We start from the raw sequence: 25,654 nt of genomic DNA on the forward strand, positions 1-25,654 counted from the left end.
ACAGCATAATGCAATTTGTCATTATATGAGAAATTATACAATAAATTTGGTATGGTCTTTGGATACTTTTGAATGCACCAGACATTAGCATTTCTGCTACTCTATCTTGATTAAGATCTTTTAGTGTATATATAAAAAAGAATAAACTAATGGGTAAGAGATCTTAAGAGAAACGTTTCTTCTGGATTTAGAAGCTGATAGCTCCAGCACTACCAAATCAAAGGGGAGGTGGGGGAATTGTGATTTTCTTCCTGATGTGGCTGTGTTCTGGATTATTTTACTGGACAGAAATGGACAGTTGGATTGGATTTCCTTTTGTCTTGCTTCCAGTGGTCTTTTGTTAACACTAAGTTGAATAGAGGACTGTGTTGAGAATGCCCTTGCTCTTATCTTATAAGAGTCTGTCATGTGTAACTTCTGTCACTATGAAATGCAAGATAATGAACATTTTAATCACAAGGTCGGGGGGATGGGGGGCAGTCCAGCACGGTACAGCTCTTGAGATGTCATCTGCTTGACCTCTCTTTTTATGCACTGTCCAGGTGTGTTTCCTTTCAAAACTGAAGTCCCAAGTGTGATTAAAAACAGGTCAGAGAACAAATTAATCAAATCATAGGGTGTGGCCTTGGTAGTACATCTTGTTTTATCAATAGATGATCTGGCTTCAGGGGAAAAGTATCTAATTATCTGCCTTGTTGAAAGGGGCAAGAATTAGATGAAGAAGGCACTGCAAGGAATAACATTCCTTATGGGAATTCCTGTGGGAAAATACCTTATGGGGGGGAAAAAAACCCCAAATTCATCATGTTAGACTGCAACAAGACAGGCTGGAATAAATGCTCATTGGCTTCCATCTGTTGCGTAGACAAGGAAATTAGCTTACTGTAAAAACTAAAGCATCTGCTTAACTTTTTAATGTAACAACTGCATATACACACAGCAAAGGATAACAAAATTCAGGAGCAGAAAAAATATTGAGTTTGTACAGGATAACCTTCCATTTTAGTACAGAAAACAGAACTCTGAAACCAGATCTAGTAAAAACACCTTTTTTTGAAATTGATTTTTATGCATGCATGTGCTTTTTTTCAGGTTTATTTAGTATTGATTACAAAGGAAAGACAGGCCAAGATCTGTATTAGGATCTAACTCTGCCTCAGATTTTCTTTGCCTGTCTTTAAACACATTTGCTATTCTGCTTCAAAATGATAGGGCTAATAATATTTGGACATATAAATTATTTGATACAGATGGAGATCAAAGTCAGTGGGTCCATACAAATGCCTCAAGATCAGTTAAAATCTTCTTGCCATGGTATGCAAATTAGAAATAGAATTTCATTTTGAAGTGAAAAGTGGTAATTAACATTGCCAGTCTGCTCACTGGGCTCAGCAATGAGAAGTCTACTAGAAATCAAGGAAGCAAGAGGCAAAAATACTGCTGAGCTGATGTAACTTGGCCAACAAGTCCTTCCCCCCTTTTCCACCGTGGCAGAGAGAGCGTAGCTACGTGGGCTCCCTGAAGCGAATGAGATGCTCTTTCATTCAGGGAGCTGCTGGAGCGCTGCCCTGCAAAGTACCGGCGATGGGGCACAGAGCTCTTGTCTTGAGAACTAATCTCTCTACTTGACCAAGGGGGAAAACAAAAATTGCTAGGAGGCTTCATTGGAAAGAGCATGAAGCTGCCATGCATGTGCTGCTTGGCAAAAAGGGGAGTATGCCTGTCTAATATGTAGCAGGCAATAGGATATCAAAGGGCGGGAGAGCCTGAAGGAACGACTGAATATTCATTCTAAATGGCAGTGGGCAGCTGCCAAACTTTGCAAGGTGGAACAAGCTTTTCGTAGTGCTCTAAATGAAGAGTAGACCGAATACGTCTGTTTAATACAAAGAGTGGTTAACCATGCTGTTTTGTCTTGTGATCCCCCTCCAGTCTCGTGAGCTAAGCAAGTTTACTCCAATATTGTTTGGATGAGAGGCCACGCATGGCTCTCTGGGTCTGTTAATATGAGGCAACCTTTGCAGGACAGGGTAGGGGATGGAGCAGACTGTTGCGTAGATGTTCATTTTGTGGAGTCAGTGTTTCTTTCTTCTAGAAGAGCTTTTTCTGTCTTGTAGTTTGGGTAACACTTAGAACGGTATTTCTCAGGAATTACAGTAACTAAAAATTGAAGGCTTTTTTCAAGTGAGTGGATCATCTTTCAGCGAGTCACTCTTCTGCCCTCCACATCCCTCTTCAGTTTTATTGGGCATCCCATTCTTTTTCAGTCTTTTCCCTAAAATCTTCTGATGCTACTGCTACCAGCCCATGCTGGGGACAACATTTAAGAGCGTGCAAAGCAGTGAGCAACGTAAGGACACCATATGATGTAACCCCTCACCGTAGCTGCGGTTCCGAGAGAAGGTGTGTGTGGCCTGTGATGAGGGGGTGACACTTGTCATCGCTGTCCTTAAAATAAGTGGTGGGTGCTGCCGGCTGGCATGGGCTGCAGCAGCAAGGCTGTGATGTCCACCTTATTGTCATTGGCTTTTGTAAAAGCATTTGTCAAATTTGCTAAATCCTTGGCTGTATTACTGCTAGAACTGAAGGTGTGAGCAGAGTTACCTTTTCAGTACCACTTGTTTTGTTTTCTTTTCCCCCCCACTCAGACAGTGAAGGTAGACTGGTGAATTTCAGTATTTCCTTTAACCTGTTCTTTTTTTTTTTTTTAATTGTCTTGATACTGTAATCCAGCAGTGTTTAAGATGACAATTTTCAGACTGAAAGGCTTTTAGACATTTTTTCCTGTGTGAATTTTAGAAGATTAATGAAAATACTTTGTTTTATGAGGTTTTGTAATTTCTTGTTTTTTTTTAAACCACCAGGCTTTTCCCTTGCACCAGGTTCCCTTTCTCACCCTTGGCCCCATCCATCTTGGCGATAAATGTCTTTTGGGTCACACACTTGAGAAGTCAACAAGAGAAAAAGATTGTAATATATTAGTGGTTTATAGTTAATAACTGGATTTTTTTTCTCCAATAAGGAAGTACCCCCCTTTTTTATTAGGATTTTTTTTAATTGAAAAGATTTGCATTAAAATATCTAGTATATCTATAAAAGCAACAGCAGGTGGCAGAACAACTTCACTAGAGGTTGGTTTCTTGGTATGCTCAACTTTTTTCAATGAACTTAGGGAGAAAAACAGATGCATCTATGTGAGATGTGACCAATTGTTGCTCCACATAGTTGTCTAAACGGAGAATGTAACAGTCAGTTCCCAAACACATGCTACAAGGTTTGCTTCAGTTTTTAGTGTGATTGTTTTCTTTTTATTTCTGTAGAATACTTAAATGATTATTATATAAGGTCTCTGAAGAGTTTACATGGTACCTTGCTCTTGCAGAACAGGCACGTGTGTTAGTCCCCAGCTGAAGTGCAGCAAATGGTATTTTTAGAAGAAATGTATCTGTGTAAATACTACATACATATAATCCTTTCCTTTTAGAGAAAAGCATTTACATAAACATACTGCCATGAAATGTATTGTTCTGTGGAGCAGTTTTGCTGTCATCTTTGAAAAAATAAGCTCCCTGGGAAACTACTAGTAAATTGTGATGAGGATTCTCCAACAATCAGACTAAAGACTGTGAAAGATATATCTTGCAGGCTGTGGAATGAGAAAGGTGCAGCTGTGAAGTGCATTTGATGTCTCATGGTCTGAGAGCAATGCCTTGGCTTTCTCCTCTGCATCTCCCTGGGAAAAGTTAGAGCGTTCAAAATCATGAACACCTCCAAACAATACCATTTAAAATAAACAGGACAAATAGCCTATTACGTAACGGCTTCCTTCACCTTTCTCAAGAAGTATGGTAGTTTGAGGTATACATTGGGCTATAGCCAGTTCTTCAGTCATGGCTGGCTGATCTAAAATTTTGAGAACTACCAGGACCAGAAACAAGGATGTAATGTAATGGTATTTTCCCTCCTTGTAGCAATGGAAAAGAGCCTAACATAAGGGCAATTAAAATTTTTGTTCTCCTTTCAAGATCTGAGATCATAGTAGTGGTGGGATATTATGCTCTTAGTTTTGGTCCTGACATGACCTCTTTTATCCTGTAATTGTGCAAACATGGCACACACGCAGTAACACGGCGTGGCTGCTGAAAGGAGTCATCCCGTCATCCCTCCATCCAGACTGGGAAACTGCATCGGTTCTTTAGTCCAGTTTGGTTTATGACCACACAAACATTTTCCTGCATGGAATGGGCCACAGTTCAGGGATGAGAATGAGAGAACAGGAGAGGGCATGACAGCTTCTTCTCCTTTCAGTGTCATCTTACACCATTTAAAACATATGTGAAACTATTGTCTCATATAGTGATTGTTCTGTGTAGAAAAGATACTAGAAATCATAACGATTAGAGTTGTGGGGTTTTTTTTTTCCATAATGGATACCTATAAAGATGTCCCTGGGGGAACACAGAAACAGTAGTTGTGCCAATAGTGCATTTTCTTATTTTTGAAACGTGTCTAAAATGGTTTTACAGAAAAATTACTTCCTATTCAGATTGCATTTGATATTATCTGCAGTGGCTGGAAATGGCCTACATACACAAATGGCAAAACCTCAAAGCTTAATGCAGCTATCTCAAACTTTTACACAAATGATCTTTATAATACAGTGCGTGTATTTAAATGTAAGATGTTCACATGTAGTAATACACTGCAGAAATTGACATTCTGAAGGAGAAGGAAAATGGTTAACTGCCAGATACCTGGGATCTGATATCTAGGCCTGAATGACATCGCATTGTACATTTGGTGCGTCAGATGGTGAGTTTGTGGTGTTCTAGCAAGGCCTGAGAGCAGGGGAGTTGCATATGTGTGTCTTGTGCCAATGCATGTGAGGGAATTTTATTTTGTGCTGTGACAAACAGTAACGGTACAGAGAGTAAGCGTACAGATGGGCAACAATGTGGTACCTATATAGAGTGAGAAGATGAACTTGCGAGTGTTTGTGTGTGTTGTGATGCCGCTGTTTTATAGTGGATTTTTAAGGAGTTCATCCACTTGAACATGAGCTTTGCCAGAAAGCTTAGGTGTGTTCCAGGCAATCGGGTTGATGCATTTCTCTTTAACTTGCCACTTCAGTGTCTTTTTGATGCCCTCATTCCTGATGATGCCTCATCTCTGTTATCTGAAAATAGCTGTGGGATCAGGATAAGCCTTTGTGTAAGGTTATTTCATTGAGAACTTACTTAACACAATCTTATTGTTTCTCTAAGTGGTCATTATTCCCTTTCTCTTTTATCTTTCCAGCAGATTCTTTGTTTACTTGCTTTAGACATGCTTCAGGAAGATGTTTGGTTTCATGTCTTTGTTTATTTGCTTTACCAATTCCATGATAGCTCTCTAGATTTCATTCTTGCATATTGACTGCTGTAGTTTATTTTCCTCTCCATCAGCTGTATTAGTCTGAATGTTCATTTTCTGAGGTTTAGTTGTGTATTGAAAACCATGTTTAAATCTTTCATTCTATTTATTATTAGGCCTGTCTGTGTTTTCTGAGAGGTAGGCCTTCTATAAAAACTGCAGGCTTTTAAATTTACTTTTGAGCTGAAATGCTTTTAACTTCATCTCGCTCTTCTGAATTCAGCATCACTCGGCCGGCTTCTGAAGTTATCAAACTGTGGGCACTACTGTCAGATAGTTATGCACTTGTGATATCTCCTGGATGTGCTAGGTATCTCTAAAATGCTCAGTGCTGACACATGATTACAGTTTGTAAATGAAGCAGTTCAAAATAACAATCTTAATAGACTTAGTTACCTTTAGTAGTAGTAGTAGTAGTAGTAGTATTGGTATTATTAGTCTCAACTTTGTATGCTCTGTGTCCTTTTCCTGAAGTGTGAAAGAGAATCATAGAAGCATAGAATAGTTTGGCTTGGAAGGGACCTTTTAAGGCCATCTAGTCCAATCCCTCTTGCAATGAGCACGGACATCTTCAACTAGATCCAGTTGCTCAGAGCCCCGTCCAACCTGACCTGGAATGTTTCCAGGGATGGGGCATTTACCACCTCTCTGAGCAACCTGTGCCAGCGTTTCACCACCATCATATATAGAAATATAGCTCTACTTGCAACCTCATTATATTCTAATGGCTTGGGTTTGTATTAATGAAGATTCAATAATGTACTATAATGTACTATAGTACATTCTCTGCCATTCTTTCAGTATGACATTACCTTGATCTACCCAAAACCTAGTTCCTCTTCTGTGGCCTGATACTGATTTTTGTTCAATAACCCTTTTTCAGCATATCTGGTTTGCCTAAATGCTGTTCTGTTGCAACATCCTCCAGTTTGACACCATTTCTTTTAAGCTCTTAATATTGGTATGGTACACTTATGTTTATTTTTGAAAATGTGCATATTTAAAATATTTGCTTGCTTGAAACTTGCTTGCAAATGCCTTGTTTCTGTGTTCTCAACCTGTCCACCTTCCAGTTCAACTGTATTTTTTTTTTTCCCCCCTTGAACTACTAATTTTTATGACTGTGTGCAATTAGGTAGTGCAGTAGCCAGGCTAGCTGCAACTTACACTTACAAGATCATGCAGCCTCTGCCTCATAGAGCATTTTGTCTTTTAATAATCTTTTTGGATTGCAATACTAAGTAGAACGCTATGAATACTGCCAAAATTTTTCCATTAACTTCTGATTGAATTCTTTGGCCTCAACTCAGGGAAGCACTTAAATATATTTTACTTAAAGCTTTAAGTATATACTTAAAATTGAGTACATGCTTAAGTGCTGCTGTGAGTAAGAATACTTTTTCAGATTTTTCTTTGGTTTTGTCTCTCTTTCTTCTGATGTTTTGTTTTCCACAAATACGTGTGAATGCTGTAGTTATTAACTCTTTCTGAGCCTGAAATTTTTTACCATCTTCAATGAACTGAGAAGATATTTTAAAGTTTGTTATTAGAGGCTTTCTTTACAGTCTTTTGTGCATTTTCTTTACAGTCTTTTTGGTGGACATCATAACCTCCTTCAAAACAGAGAGACTCTCTCGATGTTTCTGAAGGGAGGTCGCCTTCATCTGGTTATTGTTTACAGTTATATGCAGATAATTTACTGACTTACCACTTGTAATTAAGCCTGTGTTAAAAGAATGCTTCCAATCCTGGTTGTGTGTTGTGAAATATTTTGCCTTTGTTTCAATAATGTTTCTGAAAGTAGGTGTAGTCAGAAGAATGATTGACAGGAAACAAAGTCCCTAAGGGCCAAAATGACAGCAGCAGCAAGTATGCGTGCCAAGCTGTGGTGCTCAACTGGAGGAGGAGAAGAAAAGACAGACAAATACATCCATTTTGGAATATAGTTCTTGGAGCATTTATTACTGTTCCCTGATCAATGGTTATCCTGACAGTGTTTAACTTAAACTTGGTTTGATCCAAACATACATAAATACTTGTGAAAATTAGAATAATTTTCTAATTTTGTGTATCAGCTTATTCCAACATCTTTAGTGTCCAGTCTGAGATGGGTGAAATGCAGTTGGGAATGGAGTTGTGCAAAATTTCTGCAGGGACGTGAGTTATCTGGGTTCTCCCCAACATGTCTTCTGTTTCTGACTTGAAACCTCTTAACTCTGAGGGGAAAAGTTGGAACATGCAGGATGTCTTAGCTGCTTAACTTCCAAATAAATGGGCACTGCATATGCCAGACTCGGTAGTGTATGCCCAGTGTCCTAGACATGTCAGATTTGCTGTTTATATACTCTATAGGACATATTCATACTTTTTGCCTGTTTAAGGATGATCTGTAGGTCCACTGTCTGCCCCTGGTGGTATTGCTTCCTCTCTATTCAGCACAATATCCACTGTTTCACTTGAGCAGCTGGAAGTGTTAGGATATGTCTGTGCTATTATGATTTCAAGGTATCTATAAGGTATCTCTGTGGTATTAATACCCTGTTTATTACCCATTTGGATAATATGAATTGACTCTCAATGTTCCTTTAGTTACAATAATACCGAACAAAAATAGGTGAATCAGAACCTGCCTATCTTTGTGCAACAGACTGTAACAGTATATATAACCCTGCTTGGTTTTTTGCCAGTCTGCAGTTATTTTTTTTTTAAAGCTGTTTGAGCATTGTCACATGGCCTGTAATAGAGAATTATTTCCGAGATTACTCAGCTACAAAAGTTCCTTGTAAGCTATGATTATCTTTGAATGATGGATATACCAAATCATAAAAGCGTAGAAGTCATTCTTCAGTCAGTCATCATTTTTTCTCTCATTTCATTATATGAAAGCGCTTCTCAAAAAGTTGTTTTTGAAGGTCTAAATAAGAGTATACTATGTTCTGCCTGGTCTTTTTGGTAAGTGAATGTGTTCCCCTCTCCAGAAGTACTTCCTTTCTTTTACAGCCACATAATCCCAAATTTGATGCTGTTAGACAACAGCCCGAACAATTTAGGTCAGTCTAGCTGAACTCTTTTTCGTCTGAAAATTCTCTTTCTATGATTTTTAAAGCTAGCGGATAAAACTCTTTCCTTCAGAGCACTCTCCACTTTCTAACAGGCTCGTGAAGTTTCCTATTTTCTTTATAGAAAAGAGAAGGTAATAGCAAGCCTGGACTTTCCACTTTATAAGACTCAGATATTTTTAGATCAGTGGGCACTTGGTAAAAACCTTTTGTTTCAATCTCTACAACTTTGCATCCTCTGGAGTTGGTTTGAGTTCCATGTTCAAATAAAATTAGAAAGCTTAGTGGAAAGCCTAGCCAGAGCTAAGAGGTTTTGCTTTGTGCTACGCTGAAATGAAAGTTTCAGGTTGTTTTGGAAAAGAATAATTATGTGTGCAGTTCCTCCAAACTCTTTAACACTTTAGGCTTTACTCTGCCACAACTTTTTGGAGTGACAGGCTTCTGTCTTCCACCTTTCATTCTGGGAGACAGATGAGAATCTCTTTCCATCTTGTGAGGTGTTTTGAGGAAGGAGGAGTGTGGTAGTAGGGTGGATGTTCAGGAAAGGATGTATCCATAGGTCTTTCAATTCCCAGGAAATTCCCCATGAGTATCAGACAATGTACCCCTGCATTCATTTTCTGGTCTGTAAAATGCATGGAGTATTTCCCATCTATCTTCTTTGAGATTCAGGATCTGAGTGTTTATAGTGTTTTGAGAGCATCTTCTGAAAAATATCATGCGAGGGCACTTTTTCATTATGTTTTCATCATGTTCATTTCTTTTGTTTAGAGAAGCTGTCATATACATGTCTCTGTGTGTGTTTGTCATGTGTCTCACATATCTATGTATGATTTGAGTAACTGCTTCCATGAATATATAATTACATTTAATTATTACCATCCTGCATTACTCAAGGGTATTAGGATGTTACTTATTCAGTCTGAAAGCGTTTTCTGTTTCGACTAATATTTTCTCCGTTTCTTGCACAGCCAGTTTTAGATGCAGGCAAAGAAAGCAGTTGTATAGAAAGCTGAGCAGGAGGGTTAGCAAAACAGTTCCAGTAAAGGACAAACATAACTCTGCTGCATCCTTCTGCCTGTGTGTGAATGTCATGCCCCTGGCTTGCGGGGTAAGATGGAAGGGAACAGTTGTGCTAGCATGGAGCTGAGCTGCATTGGGCTTCTCCAACCTCAATTTGTCATGCTGCAAGGCAGGTTTTTTGAGTTCTGGCTTGGCCTGGGACAGAGGAGGTGGGGAGTGATCTGAAGTAGCGTGCTTGGACAAGCCTTCTGATATGATCTAGATCTGGAGCAAAGAGCACTGAGCCCATACAGACAGTGTGTACGTGTGTACGTATAAAATTATGGTCATAGACTTCAAAATTGAACTGTGTTGTGGCTAGACTTCTTGGTAGATTGGATTTGTAGTGCAAACAGACCCATCATCATTAGTTAACTTTTTCCTACTTTGTGTTACTTCTTAAGATTTTACTATGAATCTCACAGTAGTGGTTGGTTGAGGTCATTCATGTGCTAGTGGAGTTATTTCAGTGTTACAGTAGCTTAAGAAAAAACTTTCATCTCCAAGATTGGAGAGAATCTGAATGCTTATGACCCAAACCAGAAAGCAAATAAGAATATAGTCCTATCTAATGTCTTTTTAACACTTTCTTTATATCCTCAAAGTGCCATAAATTCAAAGGAGAATGGACATTCTTTGGCCTTGCTCATTTGCCTAAAACATCTGAACAGTTTTCTGATCCCCAAAAGATAATGCTGCACACTGGCAAAGTGGAATCTATCTGTATCTAAATCATCTTTTAATCACCTGAATCTGATGACATCCCTACAGAACATCAGAAAAAGCTTGTAACTTAGTAATATCTATGGAACTTGTGTGACCTCTTCAGGTTCTGTTGAGAAGATGGACTTGAAGTGTAAAGTTCATATCCAGCCTTTCCCCAAATTGAGGAGTATTTAGATCTGCGGGTTTGCAGTGGGTCTCCATTTCTTCTTGAAGCTGGTTCCTGCTGTTTGTAATCAGAATAGAAACTGTGACAAAATTATGGTGGATCTTTCTGGTAGTGGTCATTGCAGATATCCTTAACGGATTGTACTACCAAAAGACACAGCTTCTTGCACAGTGAGAACAACTCTATTTATGGCCTTGTTCCTTGAAGTATAATGAAACTTGAAGCACTTTCTCTGCCTCCAAAGCAGCAGTTTTCAGGGCTCCATGCCCTGTCATGATCTAGACATGCCAATTGTGTTGCTCTCATTTCTAGTTTTTGTTGGTATTCAAAGCAGTTTGCATTCCCGCAGGAAGTTTTCTATTTATTATTCATAACTCATACCTTCTCTCTAGTTACTTGTGCCTCTCCCCCATTCTGTGTGAAACTCCAGTGCAGGGTCAGCTCATGGTGAAGCCATCGCAAGCCACAGTTCCCTCAGTAACAATTCCTTTCTTCCTCAGAAGCCTAAAGAGCTGTCAAGATGGTGTTTGGACTGAAATCTAGGTAATCTCTGATGTTTGCTCCAGCCTGTTAAAAAAGGCAGCTTTTACATCTGAGATGAAGCTTCTTATTTCAGCACTTACCCACTCGTGTGTGTGCGTGTGTGCATGTCTGTCTCTCTCCCCTCCGTGATTTTGCAGAGGGGAGTGGAATACTTTTCCACGCTGCTTATACCAATGTGTCTGGCTCCTTATTCAGCTTCATCTTTTAAAAGTAGTGCAAGATCTGCATCTGTTAGTCTTGCAACACCCTAAAGAATAGCTGTTATTTGCCTTTTATTGGCACAAGAAAGATCTGAGTTATCCAGTTCAGAAAATAAATTAGTACAAGCCTGATTTGAAGCTATGCTGCATTCCTGTTATTTTGTTGTCTTTGCTGCTCTGGAACTAATCAATAATCCCTGCTCTATAAAATAGTTCTTTAAAACACCCTCACTAAGCTCAAGAGAGACCAAAAGTTGTTCACTAGGACACAGTCCCAGCTAACGTTTAAATAATAAGCTGGCATCTGTTTGCTTCTTTCTTTCTGTTTTAAATCCAGTGCTAATACTTTACAGCAAGCTGTACAGCGTACCAAAAGTTGAGCCACAAGTAATTTTTCAGATCTACTCGTCCCATTTGCAGTGCAAACCAGTGATGCTTTTCGTCCATTACCTGACTCAAGCAAAGGGAAAGGATCTTTTTTTTTAAAAAAAAAAAAAAAAGCAAAAGGAATAGAAAAAGGCCTATGAGGGGGGAGATTCAGGGGTTTTATTACAAGACCTCCAACCCCATACATATAGAATGTATAGCAGTCAACTTTTATTGCTAAATTGTATCTAGACATTGCCCAGCTGTACCTTTAATCACCCTTCATGCGGTGAGTTCAAGGCATTAGGAAAGCGAAATACTGAATCCCACAACACTCTTACGGGGTAGGCATTATGCCTGCTTTGAAAACGGGGCACAAAGAATTTATTATATCGGTAAGCAGTCACAGCTACTTAGCGTCAGAACCGGGATTAGAAAACATGCGACTGGACTTCTGCTCCCTCCTGTTCCCTCTTGAGAATGAACTGAGGTGAAGAGTTAATGGTAAAATAAAAACTCTGAGCCCTTTGTTTCTCTGCAAATGTATTTAGGGACAAAAGGATGAAGGTGGAAAGAGTCAAGTCCATGCTCCTGTTTTGCTTTGGTGTAACTCCTTTAGGGTCAATAAAACCTGACCTGCATTAAATCTTTTTCAGTCTGGAATAAATACTAAAATTCAAAATGAGAACTTACCTTTCAGGCTAGTTTCTACACTGAAGTGTGTATCTAATGTTCTGGAGGAGGAGGAGGAGACAAATCTAAGAAGCAGCTGGAGTATAAGCAATCCATTACATGACACTCATTTCATACATGGAATTTTAAGGCTTGGTACAGCAGATAAGGGTTATTTGGGGGAAAAAAAACCAGCAAAAGTAACATTTTTGAGAAGCAATTTATTGTAAAACAAGCCATAGTCAGCTATCCTTAATTAGACCCAAGGAGTAGCCAATGGCAAAAGAATTTTGTTGAATTAATATTGCTGCTGCTGAAAACACTTTTCTATCAAAACAATACATGTTTTGATGATTGCAGGAAATCAGACAACATAACTAAAGGGATATATGCCATAACTGCTGTTCTGCCCGTAGAACCTGTATATCTCCACACCACACAGGGCATTCTGCAAATTAGTATCTGCCTAGGCATGGACGAGGTTTTGCCACGATTTAGATATAATTGAGCAATTATCTTCAACCTGTCACACACTCTGCTCTGGTACTGCACCTTGCATTGAAGTCCAAGCATCTTGCTCTGAATTATTTTTATCTTTGTTTTAGGTACTCTACAAATACATCCCATTCTTCCCTGAGAAAGTCTGCTGGGCCACTGTTCCACATGCAGCATGTCAATACCGGTGTGTAGCATCCAGTAGCTCCTACCTTCCTGCTCCATGCCTAGATCTAAAGATGCACTTCCAGCCTGACCTGAACCAGCTTATTGCCTTTTTGCCCCTGATTGCCCACAATGTTTGCTCATACACCTCAATCCTATCCAGAAACACTTTTCCAGTCCAGGCCTGGTTTCCCATCTATTTGCTGTATCTCGCTTCCCACTGGAAGAAGCTATTCTAGTCACGGGGCTGCAGAAAGCCTACTGGCACACATCTGTTCTCTTGACTAAAGCATAATTTGTTCCTCTTCGGTTTTTCTGTAAATGAAATTAATGACATTAATTCCTACCATTACTATCTTTGCAATTTATTACTGAACTCCACAGTGGAGACTCGGTTGTGGTTTCTTGAGAAAAATTTTGGACAAAGCACTTACGATGGAGTCCAAGGAAAATGCATGATCCTGTGAATTTTAATAGGAAGTCTAGAAGAGGATATAAAAAAAAGATTGCTAGCTGCAGTCAACAATTAATCTAGAGCTGCTGCAAAATTTCTGTTGGTTGTTTGGAAGATATTAGCTGTTTTTCCCTCCTGCCTGTATATGTAGTTTGTAGGATGTGCAGCAAATCTCAAAAGATTTGACCCAACTGTGTTCACTTGGGTTAATTCGAATGAGGTGGAAAAATTATTTAGGTCTGTTAAGTTTAATTTCTAAAGAGCAGATGTTTTCTAATTGTGAAATACCTGAAATCTTGTACCATTCCCAAGGTTTTCCTAAAGTTTAATCTCACTGAAGGTGCCACAGCCTGTTTTTATTCACCTGACATCAACTCTCAACATTTCTGTAGTTCTGGTAACAGTTGTAAATATAATGGTGTACCCAAATAGCTGAATAAGTAAGTTCTTTTTTTATTATATTTACAAATATTTACATAAAAGCCAAGTTACCAGTAACAAAACACAGACCTGATGTCGTTTCCAGTGGAACCAGTGGAGCTATTCCCAGTGATCACCAATTCCCAAACAAATTGATACCAAAAAAAAAAAAAAGGAAGACCTTTGTGTTTGAATTGATTTGCTTTTGCAGGAATTTCACTGTTATCAGACTCTGAGTTTGATTTGTCATAGTATTGGGAAAAGGTTTGCCAAAACAACTCTGCAGGACTGATCTTCCCTGCAATACAGAAGAGATAACATGCTTCTACAGTGCTGTTTTATGCACATATTTAAGCAGTGACCTTGAGGACTGGGTTGTTATCCCAAGAGGTGAGAAACTAGCTTGAGTATAGTTTCATGGGTCCGTGATTTTGTTTGGACAATCTCAAATACTGTTTTTCTCTATTAGGCAAAGCCAAAGGGGTATGTGTCATGCTGCGGTCTCAGAACAAAAATGACTCCTTGCATTTTTCTGAGTTCATTTTCCATCTTGAGTCCTAACTTTCAAAGAGGTTTCTAATGATTCATATTTCCAAGGAAAGTACATTCCAATTTAAGCGAGTTAGCTAGGTAAACAGAAATTTGTCATTTTAAAATGTGACAAACACCAATTTTACTGGGGAAATACTGACTGACTGTATTTCCTGGTGAAAGGATTTAGAAAAAATAGGATACAGAGGCCGAGACAATGCCACTGAAATTTCAGAATACCTTTAGCCACAAGATTATTTTTTTCCCCCCAAATATTGAAGAGAAGAAACTTGGCTGATTTATGCTCCCTCCCCTTTTCTTTCCTCTGGTTAGTGTCAGATCAAACATGTTTGGAAAACAATCATGCACACACATGTTGGGGCTTTTTTATTATGGACTATTTATCTGTAACTCGTAGGCAATTTTTTTAATGTGCTTTTGTGGAAGAAGCACTTAGGATAATCTAACTACTGAGTAACAAAGCTTCCTAAAATGCTTTTCAAAGTTTCAGTTTTCAAAAAGTGCTAATATACTTCATAATACAGTGCACCATCATGCATTTTGTATAGGTTGCATTTAGTATTGTTTTTTAGGAAAAATTGCTTCCGAATATCTTCGTTTATAAAATGTATTGAACATTATATAAGTTCATGGAAGGATGTTACAGTTTAAAGCTCTTACTGTCTAACTTGCAGGTTTAGGAAACAGACGAAATATACCCAAGCAATTTTCCTTTGTATAAAAATATTGCACTGTATCAGAGGTATGTTGTAATATTACAAATCTCAAAAGCTAGGTGGTAAAACTTCCACTTTCAGTCCCATCACACTAGAAAATGTTGACTATTAAAACATTCACTGGTACAGCAGGAAAACTCTACCCAGCATTCAGACTGGTATGTTTAGCTGTACCTGGTTTATTTTGTGTTTGTTGCATTTTAAGGGAGGCTGAAGCTACTGATGGTTTTGAAATATAAATATTTCTAGTAGAAATCAACTACTGGTTAAATTGCGGGTTAGGGTGAAAAGGATGCAAATGCAATTCAGTATATGAAAATGTCTAAAATGTAATGTTAATACATACCTACATCTTGTAGTGCATATAATTTGCAGCTGTTCATTCTCACTTGTTCTTTCATACATTTCTGAGCCCTGGGTCACAGGGAAGTGAAGCTGATGGTGACTTGAGAGGCTGTTTGTTTCAGCAGCTGGGTGTTTTGTTTTCTGGATGATTTCTACTCTTTTTTTATAGCCATAGCAGCTATAGAGGATGATAACTGAATTTTGTTCATGACAGCACTTTGAAATCACCAGGGGCACGGCGTTCACTAAATGGGCCTCAGTTGCACTAAATAATGCTGTCAGTGCCTAGTTTGTTCCTGCTTTCTTAACAACCTTCTCTTTTTGTAAAAAATATTGGTATTTTGGTTTGACTGTCAGGATTCTTTGCAGTATCAGTTACTACCCTAACACTCTACAGACCTGTTAGGTTGCCTTGGGCAAATAGGTGATGGAGGTATATATCCAAATTCCCTGTTACTCTGTACTCAGAACCTACTGACTGTTATATACACTGAGATAAAGCTACACGATTCTCTAAGGATAGCCATTATAGGTAAGTATAAAAATCCTGCTGATGTCTGAAATGTGTTCAGTGAAAGGCAGCAAGAAAAGAAAACTGCTCAAACATCTGTAGCATGCTGTGATCTCGAACATCTCTGTAGGCTAGAAAAGATTTGCTCTGCTTCTGTGATGCTGACAGAGTATGTTGAGTATAAAACAACGTAAGCCATGCCTTCTGGTGGTGGTGGTAGTAGTTACCTGTCTGTAAAGGTTAAATGAATAGACAAGGGGGAGCAAATATTCCTGTAGTCCTCACTTGCCTGCCTAAAAGGTAGACAGAAAGGCTCAAGTGCTGCAGGGCAGGCAAGGAGGTATGGTTTGCAGGGGAATTGAACAGCAAAGTGTTGATGGGATTTCTAGCACATCCTAAAACTGCTTTCTGTTGCTTCCATGAGGCACCAAGGAGCAGTCTGAACTAACACTGTCCTCCCTCTAAAAATGCTGGCATAGGGTCATGAAGTGGAGTAAGATGGAGCTCAGGAGAGTTTTTTAAAAACTGCTGAGCAAAGCTGTAAATTACAGTAGCCCATTGAGCTGTTCCAGTTTGCATCCAAGACCCAGCGAGTTTCCTGTGACCCACTGCCTTGAAAGCCTGAAGGAATTAATTGAAAGGAATCTGAGGAATTAATGGAATTAATGACACTGAGATTGAGTTGTGCCTTATATGTTATACCTCTCCAAACCTGCAGGAGTCTATTACTGTAAACAGCCTTTCTGAAGGGCTTGTCAAAACATCAAAATCAAATAAAAATGCTGGTACACTAATTATCAGCTTGAAATAGGCCATGAGCCCTAAATAGGCCTTTGTTAGGAGTATTTCATTAGTTTAGTTCGTATTCCTATTTAGTTGTTAGGAAAAACCTAAATATAGACAGGTGTAGAAGAACTAAGTAAAATAAACCCCAAATATAGAAAGAATTATAAATACATAATTTGCTGAATAGATATTAGATTGTCCTGCGGTGTCCTTGAGTGCTCAGATGAGTGTGAGCCCTTCCAACTCTTAGTGAAGTCAGGGTTTAGGAGTGGTGGTAAAGATTTGTGGTACCTTAGTCAGTTTGCTTAGTGTCTGAGCATCTGTCTCTACAATAGGGGACACAATACATTTATTCCATCTGAAGGTAGTGAGATTTAATGTCACAGAGTTTGTGTAGGTCTGGGTAAATCTGAAGTGCTGGATGAAGCAGGGTAGGTGCATGGCAGAGGGTCTGAACGCAGTGAGTGCAAGGAAGGAGCCTTCGGTCTGCTTTCCAATCTGCTAATGAAAGCTAATGAGTGCCGATAAACTAAACTAGGTTTTTCATTGAGTAAAAAAGCAAGCATAAATTTTTACTTCCTTGCAATCCTATTAAAGAACAGGAGATGTACTCAGGAATTCTCTCAGCCCGGAGCACGCTGGAGCAGAACTGAAGTTCTGTACTACTTTGCTGATGTTCCAGACAATCCGTTTCTTCCCCATCCTTCAAAAACAAACAAATTAAACCAACCCAAAGCCCCATTGCTGAGAACAGCGTGCGATCTAAGAGCAAAGCGTGAATTAATAACTTTATTTTGTTTATTCTTTTACAAGACAATTTGGCATTCATCCGAAAACTCCCTTTTAAGCAGTGGTGTTTGCCGCTTTGAGTGTGCAGCAGGTCTTGGCTGTAGAAGTCGCCCGTGGATTACAGTGACTTCCCGCGAGGTGCTCCGCGTTGGCTCGGCCGGTATCAGGCCGGTCTGTTACTGTGGTGCATCGCCAGCTACGCGCAGGAGTAAGCTCAGCGCAGAAAGCCGTCATTACGCAGTGGCTGGAGGGGAGGGTGGAGGAGCGGGAAGCTCTGCTGGAAGCTAACCCGGAGCTCTGGGCGACTGGCAGGGTATGAAGGCGGGCGGCGATCCCTCTGGGGGGGTGTCTTACGCGCGTCTCTGCAAACAGGTCTCTGCAGGCTGCTGGACGTGAAGGCCTTCCAGGCACACAAACCTTCTCGCGGTGTGAGGCTGCTGCGGCGTGGATTTTGAAGGTTACGTTTGTGTTGGCTGCGTTCCTTGTTCACAGAGGAGGAAAGGCCAAAGACCGCAGGCTATCGCTGGGTGGTAGCTGTTTCGACTCGAAGACGTGTAGCTGCCTGAGAACAGCATGCTTTTGTTTTGTTTTGTTTCTTTTTTTCATCTGGTGGAAGTGTTATTAATTTATTGTGATTATTTTTAAGCAGTTGGCAGAGATGTGAATAGACACTTTGCTTCTCCAGAAGGCTTATTGAACACAGTTGCATAACTTTGTACTTTTCCTATGCAAAGCAGAATAAATTGGATGTAAATACAGTGGCCAGTCTCTGAAAGATTCCTTGGTTTCTTCTGACTCCTATTTATACCCAGTGAAATCCAGTGACTATAAAATGACCTCTGCTGTTATGAGTTGCCTCACTGAGGGAGGAAAGAGGAGAAACTTGGGTGGTGGCAAAGCAGGAGCTGGAAGTCTGGATGTCTTCTCCTAGGAGCTCTAATACAGTTGCAGCTAGCAGGAATTTGTCCTGATCAACAGGTCTCTAATCAGTTGTCTTTTAAAAGGTGCTTGTGAGCCTTCCAGAGAATGAGTGCTTTCTTGTTTCCATGCTGTTAGACTGTTTAATTACCCCCTTCCCCCCCCCCCCCGAAAATGTCCATCTACGTCCCTCTAAAGTGAGCATCACTGTTACAGCCTATGCCTCTGTCATGTATAAACAAGATGGCTGCAACAGGTACTTTTCCTTTCGACTGGTTTGGATTAGCAGCAGTTGGTAAACGTGGATGCTTGTCTGTTGCCTGTGCCTGCAGTGAAGGAGCTTCGTGCTTTCTTTGTTAGCTACGACAATTTAGAACATGTAAAATCACTTCTGAGTATCTTTGTTAGTTAGGCCTTGATTAAACATCAGAAGTGGTGTTTGACTTGGAACATGGGAATTTAATTTATTATAAGGCTTTTTGCTTGTGATGGCTGGGCTCTGTAGAGTGCTTGACGTTATTTTCATTCCTCCGCACAGAAACCTGAGATGCTGGGGCTGGTGGCTGCTCGGTTTCGGAATATGGGTCACCTACAGGGACAAGTACTGGCTGGGTGTGGTGATTTGCTTGGATTTGAGATGATAAACTATTGGGTTTTCTCTTCTGTATTTGGTTTGTATGAGCCAAAATAGTTTACACTTTCTAAGAATGACGATATGTGTATATATTTCGTCTCCCATCATAGTAATAATTGTGATATATGTTTGGTTTGGTCCTGGAACCCTGAATTGTCTCAGTTGTGCAGAGGCTTTTCACCAGAGAAGCCTGCTCTCCTGCGAGGTGAGCCCCTGCGGAGCATCGCGGCAGTAGACAGCTGCGAGTGTCCAGTAGCTATGGGCACTTGAAATTGTCCATTTAAAACTCTTATTTTGTTTAGGAGCTCTCAGTATTGCAGTTCAGGCTTCTCCTTTTTCTATCTGTAGCTCCCTGACTTCACTGAAAAGGGTCGGTTTTAAGGAAGTTTTCTTCTGTGTGAATATTAGGTACAAGTCCTGGTGAGGTCTTTGACAACTTTTGTAGCAAATGGCTACTGATGCTGGAGAAAATCTCCCTGAAGAAACAGGAGTTGAAGAAAAAGCTAATTCAGTGCATAGCTTAGGTGAAGATCGCAAGTACTTCGATCATAGTAATTTACTTCACAAACTACTATGACAGACAGTGGTAATTTAGGGTTTTTCCTTGAGCGGACCGATGCCAGTCTCGAGGAGCTATTAACAGGTTCCCAAGGAGAAGGCTGCAGCTTTCACAGCTGTTTGAAACGTGCTACTTCACTCCAGTTTTCTCAGTCTTCCGTTTTTCTGTTTCCAGGATCGCTGCCTGTTCCATCTGGCTTTGTGGTGTTGCTTGGTGCACTTCCCTTTTGCTAGTGCCTCAACAGTAGTCACCGTTGTTTCGACCTGTTACTGACCACTCGAATGCCTCCTTAAAAACTCTGTGCTTCGGTTTGGAAGGGTAAAGGTGCCTTCTCAGGGACCAGTATGAAGAATGGCTGGGAATCTAAAGGGGAAGTAAAACTTCTTTTCCTTCTCCTCTAGGATGCTGACTCAGCATCCTCGCCCTGCTGACTGTCACTCGTACTTGGTGCTCTCTAGCCACGTTGCTTGAGTACAGCAAAAACCACAAAATACATGGACTAATAAGGGCAGAGTAATTTGGGATTATTGCAAGTGTCCTTGTGCTCACTCTCCCTGCTCAATAGGAAGCCTTTAATAAAGAGTTTTCCTAAATAGTGTTGCATGCGAAATGGGGAGTTCTGTTCCGTTCTTTTAACAAATAGCCATTTCATGAGAGTGTGGGTTTTTTTCACCTCTTGGTACATTCCAGAAGACTTTATACCTTTGCTGGTTACTGATTGATAGTTCTGTGTTGAGCTCCCTTTAATTTTGCAATAAACTAACAAGGAGGCTGAGACCACAAGTTTACAGAAAATGACTTATTTACTCAACTGGATTTACAAGCATGACAAAGTCAGATTTAGTAATTTCAGTGTGATCCTGTGAAGGGCAGGAGCAGAACTTGAAAAATTGTACTGTATAAGTAACCAAACAAAAAATAGTTGGCTTGTTCTTCTGTGTAAAGCAGTCATATTTCAGTTCTTGGGCCAGTTCTCTCCTAGGACCTGCAGGGACTTTCTGCATATGCAAGAACTGTGATATTCCAAACAAATGGGGGTGTTGGGAGTTCAGGCACCTTAAACAAGTGTTTTTACTTTTCTAATGTGCTTCCAGAAGCCTGGCATCTGCTGAAGTCACATCAGTGGAAGGAGAGTCTATTTTCAGAACAACATGTAAAGACTTCAAGAGAATATAAACAGTGGTGTTGACTTCTGGATTAATCTTAGAAGTAGCAATGAGCTATCTAGAACATAAAGGCTATTTTCCTTGAGAATTTCTTGGGGTTTTTTCTTTTTTTCCAGGTATCAGCACCTATAAAAATTGAAGAAGTGATCAGAAGAGTAGGCATTTTTTTTAAGGTGTCTAAAAACAGGAAGTTGCAAATGTGTTCTGACTCTCTTCTGTTTATCCCCAGGTTTTCTAACTGTAAGGAAGAGGATTCTTCTTGCTGTCGTTACACTTTTAATGGTTAGAAGGGGTTATTTTACAATCTAAGATTGCTATGCTGAAGTAAAAATCTTCATAAGATTGGGAAATTGTGTGGTCAGTCAATTGTGTGGTATTTTAAGTAGTAGACTTTTTCCCAGAAATTATTTTGAAATTTGAATCTGAGTTAATTTCTATAGTGTTTGTAACTCTGGCAGAATTGGAAGGCTGAGGACTGTAAATTTTCACTTGCTAAATAGGTAGCTTAACCAGTTGCAAGTGAATGGGATGAAAGGTTAAAGGCAATGGTTCATTGAACTCCATAGGAGACTGCATGGGCAAGTTACCAGTGTTACTGAGCTGCCTAGCTGACCTTTTCATCCTTTTTTTCCCCTCTTCTAGCAGTGGCAGGTGTTTTCCGTTCATGCACAGTCACTGGCTGGAGAAGCCCTAGGATCTACTGGCTGGAGAAGCCCTAGGATCTCTGTTCATCCCAAAGTAGAAACAGAAAGCAGTAATACAACCTCCCTACCTGTTGCACATGTCAGGACACAGTGATGTGCAGAGAGGTGTAACGTTTTTTGTGACTCTTAGTACCTTAGTGGTAATGAAAGCACCCCTGGTAATGACAATGTTTTGTTCCATTAGTTGATGCTGGAAATAGGAGATAGGAGCTCCTCTTAAAATACTGGGTATTTTATAGAATGCAATGTATTTTAAAATACTATATATTTCAATATGACAACATCAAAATATCATGTAGCAATATTCTCTCTGTTGAGTGTTCTGCTGGAAGATTTTAAACTCATGACTGGCATCGAATGTCGTAAGTGGAAGCTATGCTTGGTTGGTAATGATGTCCAGTATCTGTCAAAAGGAAGCACAACAGAGGCAACTTTTCCTTACCTACTTAGACTGAGGACTTGGCAGGTCTCCTGTACTAAACAGGGTAAATGTGATCTGTATGTTAATGGCAGATCTCCAACAAAAAGTTGAGGAAGTGCTGTTGCTAATTCAGTGCAAGGCACTCTTTCTAGTAAGTCTGCTTGGACTTGTGACCCCAGCCTATTTCCAGGTGCTGTTTAGCAGTGAGGGGTGGTTTCTTTCACGTGTGGCACCTAGCAGACCAAAGGGAGATACTCTAACCTTCTTGTTGGTGATTTGTAAGATATGGCATCATTAAGAGCAGAACTAGCATTATATTCTGTGCACACATGTATGAAGCAATGTGTGAGACTCAGCTGATTCTGTCCATGCACAAATGTGATTACTCACCAGAAAGTTGATGAGTAATCAGTGAAACACAGCTGTTTCACTCCAGATCTCCTTTGTCTGCCTATATGTTCTTCCCATATCATGCTCAGGCTTAACTATTCCCTCAGACACCTATTTGCAACTCTCTGAATATGCTGAACCATTTCAAAGGAAAGCGGAATGGAGTATAAGCGTGTCTTTCAGGTTAGTGAAGGAGACTTTGTGGAAAAGTTAATGTGTTCCTTAGATGTGACACTGGAATCATGTGGTATCAACATTCAGGGTTTCAAGTTGAATGTCTGTAGGACTGGGGACTGCTGAAAACTTAGGGCCTTGTTTGAATGGAACTATTCACTGCCAAAGTAGGCATGACCGAAGTTTTACTCTGGGAAAAATAAAAGAAAACTTAGCACTTTCTGGTAAGGGCACATGATTGAAGTTTTGAAGATACATGTATGTATTCAGAGGAGTTCTCTACATGTTAAGTGCCGTACCTTTTTTCTTCGGAACTGGAGCTAAGGGACAGCTTTTTTCCTCTTGTTAGTGACCCGTAGCTTGTTTGAGCCACTGAGAGTTTGGAGTACTCTGCATACCTGCAGAGTGAGGTTCAAACTGTATTATGGTAGGCACACAAAGATGAATATTGTTTTTTTATAATAGGAGTGCCTTGAAATGGCCTCAAGTTGCACCAGGGGAGGTTTAGATTGGATATTAGAAAAATTTTCTTTACTGAAAAAGTGGTAACGCATTTGAATAGGCTGCCCAGCGAAGTGGTAGAGTCACCATCGCTGGAGGCATTCAGAAAATGTGTAGACATGGCTCTTTGGGACATGTGGTTTAGTGGGCATGGTGGTATTGGGCTTGATGATCTTAGACGATTTTTCCAACCTTAATGATTCTATACCTGATGGAAGAATTTTGCAGTAAGCAAGGCTGCAGAAGAGTGACAGGGAATTTGATGCCAAATTTAGTGCTTAGGTGACAGCCTCTTGGCTTGTGCTTATGGGAGAACCGAATCTCTGTGTTGGCTCTGCAGGCTTGCAGAAATGAAGAATAATTTTCAGTTAATTCCAAAATAAGCATTCTGTACATGCATATGGCTTCATCTCAGAGGAAGTGTGCTTATTCAAGATAGTATTTACACACGTATTTAAGCAAATGTTTAACTATCAGTGTAATGGAACTAAGAATACACTTAATTCCCATCCTCAGAGCAAGCCAGAGAGGAACATTTACTTTTTTAACTGATTTTTTAAACAGTATAACAGGGTGCCTAGGATATTGTTAATATTGAACAGTTATCGAAGGACACATCAGAAATTGAAATCTAAGTTCAGTGGTGTAGCTTGAGTTAAACATAAAGGGTGAAGAAGATTTTCAGTTCTATACCTAACAGTGCTGTGTAGTTCCTGGTTAAAGAGGAGGCAAAAAAATCCGAAAGATAAAAAACCTGTAGTTGCGTTATTGTTGTTGTTCATTTTTCTTTTGATTTTTGAAGCCTTTAAAGTTAGTTTTGTTTGAAGGACAGCAATATGAAATATGGTATGCTTAGGTCCTTTTTTTTTTTTTTTAAAAGATCCTGAAGCACGGTAGCTTTTATTTAAAATGTGGTGCATAAATAATAAAATACATGATGGCACAGTACAAAGATTGTCTTGGCACAGATTTGGGATGACTGAATTGCTTAGAGAGCTTTTGACACTTGTGAATAATGCGATCATTGCAAAAGTGTGCCAATGAAAACTTCATACCCCACCAGTACATGTGTGCGTATAAGTTTGTTAGTTAGTATGTTCTGTTTCAGCACATTTTCTAGTACCGGCTCGAGAAAAAGCTTCAGTGTTGTGCCATATACTTGGTGTATCTTATGCCGGGTTGCCAGAGTAGTCTCTGGGTAAGTGAGGGTAAGTGGATTTTGTGACACAGTGAAAACAGTGTTAAGAAGGAAAGGTTTCACATCCCGTTCCTTATCCCCCCTGACTCTTGGCTGCCTACTCCTTTAATTTCCCTTAAACCAGTTTTAATGTTCATCCTATCACTCGCTCACTAAAATGGAAGTACCCTGGCAAGAAGAAAGGAAAAAGTGACTTTTTTTTCATCTCAGCAGAGGGGTGTGATGCGTTTCTTGTGTGTTTGCTGTTGGCAGCATTGCAAGTTGCACCGTAAGAACCTTAGTCTAAGTGTAAGACCAAACAAGGCTGTTATCTACCATGTCTGTGTTCACTGCAGTGGTCATAAACGCCCAGCCCCAAAAGGTGCTGGGCAGGGTAGTGATAGCCAGCTGAAGTCTGTCCAGAGCTTGCAGGCAGTAGCAGAAGAGCATGAGGAGCTCTGAAGGCCTTGAACTTCTGTTGAGTAGATGAAGATTTGACTTAGAAACTTTTCAATTTAATCCTGTTGATACAGCGCGTAAAGCTCTCGGGCACCACCGCGCCTGCTTACAAGCACAGAGATGAGTGGGCCGATGTGAGTAGGGAGGAAGAGTTGTGGTCTTGGTAAAAGTTGCAGACTGCAACACGTTGTTGGTAGCTCGCGTTACGCTGCCTGAAGACGATGCAGTGCCCTGCAGCACCACTGCTGTGGTTACGACTCCGTGGTCTGATACAGCTTATGTGGGATCCGGAGGTAGAAAAAGAAAATGAGGAGTGTGTCGTATCATACTACTGAAAGTGTTAGAAAGTGGGAGGAGGCCATGATCAGAGAGAGGGAGGAGCAGTGGAGGGAAGAGCAGAGAAATTCCTCTTCGTTTTAGCAACGGCAAGCTGTTAATTTATTCCAGTAGCATCATGAAACCGCATCCACAGAGTACCGTGTAGGAGTGCTTTCTCCTTTCCTCCTGTGTCAAACACAGCTGAAGACAGGCCATTAATTTCAAAGAGAGTTTGTTTGGAGTGGAGTGTGTTCTCAGTGCAAGTAGAAGGATCGTTTTGGTTCTTTAAAAAAAGAAAAGTAATTTCTGAAGTTTTTGTCAGTCTGTGAAGTGGAGACCAATTGTAATTGTGGAAAGTGCAGCTGCTTAGTGATCCAAAGCATTAGGAGATAACTGTGTTTATACCTATGCTCTTCTCTCTATGGTGTTTGCATGTTATGCTTTCTGTTACTAGAAAAAAGTACTTGTTCAAAGGTGCAAGAAACTGTTCATCTCTAGCAAGCAGGACCATTGCTCACGCAGTCACAGGAGAGTACTGTGTGGTAACTACAGTTTGTAGTTTATCAGAAAAATACTGAAAAATCCTCTTGTGTAGTGATAGTCTTCGTGAAATTTAGTACTCTCGTGCTTCAGATCACAGAGGATGTATCCCTACAGCACCTTTCTCCATGGCACTGTGTTTCAGCCAAAGGAAGGGAGTATATAAATTGTGTGGAAATCACTGGGCAGATAGATTTCCTATTTGCCTATGAAGAAAATGATGCTTTTTGTAATGAGCATCAAATTGTTCATTG

At 40.0% G+C, this 25,654-nt stretch overlaps 1 protein-coding gene across 1 annotated transcript in view; it reads left to right on the forward strand.

Annotated features, from left to right (window-relative positions):
* The window catches only part of RAD51B (RAD51 paralog B), a gene marked incomplete at its 5' end in the record, with an annotated part of 429,021 nt that overhangs the window by 154,365 nt on the left and 249,002 nt on the right, over positions 1-25,654 (forward strand).

This window comes from Phaethon aethereus (genome assembly GCF_964289735.1).
Source record: "Phaethon aethereus genome assembly, chromosome: 5".
Lineage (NCBI taxonomy): Eukaryota > Metazoa > Chordata > Aves > Phaethontiformes > Phaethontidae > Phaethon > Phaethon aethereus.